General features: G+C 40.9%; 1 long non-coding RNA gene across 1 annotated transcript in view; it reads left to right on the top strand.

Annotated features, from left to right (window-relative positions):
- Positions 1-1,873, top strand: part of LOC118160005 — a 2,496-nt gene extending 623 nt beyond the window's left edge. Inside the window, exons 2-3 of the long non-coding RNA XR_004747300.1 lie at positions 1,489-1,700; positions 1,814-1,873. This is a non-coding gene — a long non-coding RNA (uncharacterized LOC118160005). The remainder of the gene's footprint in view (positions 1-1,488; positions 1,701-1,813) is intronic.
- The last annotated feature ends 106 nt before the right edge of the window (positions 1,874-1,979 follow it).

The raw sequence follows: 1,979 nt of genomic DNA, 5'->3' as shown, positions 1-1,979 counted from the left end.
AAATAATTTCAATAGACCAGAAAATTGTGTGGTCTAATTTATAATAACAGGGTAACAAAATATTGCATTGTAGAGACACTGTATGTGCGAGCTGACTCCTGACTGCATCAGGCCTGATCAAGTTTAGTCTGTCCATTGGTGAGAGCGAATAAATGGATAAACTCGTTGCAGTCCTGGTTAACGGAGATCCCTGAATAGTTCTGCACCTATTCCTCGAGCATTTCTTCCTAGCATTGCTCCCAGCAGAGCTGATAGATTTATTTGCATTGGTAAAAGAAAGGCAGGAAAACTAGCACCAGCATAAAAGCAGAGAGGCTAGGGGATTGGAAATTGTGCTAGCCCTCTGGTGTCTGCCTTCTGTTATCTTCTCCTTCAGGGATCTTTAAGGAGCCTGGATGCATTGGTCTCTCTGTGAGGTCTCAGGAGTCCTAGACGAATGGAATTCTGTGGCCATCACATCCTTAATTGTCGTGCTTTCATTGTGGAAAGCTCCTCCAGAAAGAAAGGGTCTTGTTTTTATAGCTATTTAGCAACTACAGACATTGTTCCTAATCTTCTTTATTCTAAGGGAAAAAAAAAATCACCAACAGAGTAGCGTACCCTATACATACACATCAATGGGACCTAAGACAGCTTTATAGAGCCTTGTGCCATCTCCTTAGATTTGTGGTGGGATGAACTCTAGGAAATGGCATTCAGGTGGTGAAGAAGAGTTTCTGGGAAAACATGTTTCTGACATACATCAGGCTGAAGCTGAGTCCACGCAAAATGAGTTTCTGGAAGAAAGTGAAAATGTTCAAGAACAGACAAATAGTAATGAAAGAGCATTTTCTGGGATAGACAGTGAGAGAAGCGGGGGAGATGTTGATCTGACTGAACCTGATGCTGAAAAGGAGAGTGCCAAGCTTCCTGGACATTCAGCACTAAGATGGGAACCTCTAAATTTTGAAGAGCAAACTTCAAATGCTAAGTGAAAAGTCCAACAGGTCATTTAGCACCTTCTTCTTGCTGAGGAGGATTAGCTTTAGCCTTCCATTTCACTCTATTTTTTTCTGTTACAGCTCTCAAAAATCATCACCTGGTTTATTCCGTGATGATGTTGCTCCTCTAATTATGCAAGCCAAGGCCACGTGTTTCTGGAGGTGCTGTTTTTTTTGATTCTAAAGTCTGTTTTTTCAAACAGTACCTAACTGCAAAGCAGCAATCACTGACGTTCTTTTATTGTAGGAGGCACTTTCCAGTAATGAGCAGCATAAATGTGCAGTTCAAAAGCTGCACTTCAAAATGGGTGGATCCAAAGTAACATGTGGAATAGGAGACTTATGCCCTAGTGTTGCAGTGTAAGATGTATTTCCTAACTAGAATTGGCAACATGACTATGTTTTTCCCCTATTACCCTTTTCGCTAATGCTTTTTGTTTGATTGTGTTTTTTTGTTTGTTTGTTAGTTTTGTCTTAGTTTCTAATTTTTATGGAGCAGTGACTTTAGGTGGAAAGAAGGGAGAAGCCAAGTATTTTTCAGTGAAGACGAAAACAATTGTCTCAGTCTTTGTCAAAAGAGATGGTTTTGCAGGTCCAGGGTACTTCATTGAGACTGTATTCTAGATGAACAGGAAACTGACTGAAGAAATGGGTGTCCTTCCAGATTCTTGGACACTTCAGATGACTCCTACTGGACATTCTCAGGTAGACCAGCAACAGGTGAGTGTTGAGAACACTGTGGAAGTTTCTACAGAGCCAGACATTGGAGTTATTGTGGATCACCCTGAGCTCAAAGTATATCTATTTTCAACTTTTTTTTAATACTCAAATAGGAGCTCTTGTGACCAGGCCAATTGCAAATGAAGTCACTTGTTAACCAATGCCAACGAAAAAACAATGACGTGGAAGGACATAGAGATTGTGAAGTACTCAACCTGGAATGCAGTGTGAGTGTTTAGTGTCCACACCTGGTGTAGATTTCTGTAGGCTACCGTTTGC

This window comes from Oxyura jamaicensis, unplaced genomic scaffold (assembly GCF_011077185.1).
Source record: "Oxyura jamaicensis isolate SHBP4307 breed ruddy duck unplaced genomic scaffold, BPBGC_Ojam_1.0 oxyUn_random_OJ72892, whole genome shotgun sequence".
In the NCBI taxonomy this organism is placed as follows: domain Eukaryota; kingdom Metazoa; phylum Chordata; class Aves; order Anseriformes; family Anatidae; genus Oxyura; species Oxyura jamaicensis.
Note: the sequence above shows the minus strand (reverse complement) of the source record. Positions and strands in the feature narration are given on the sequence as shown.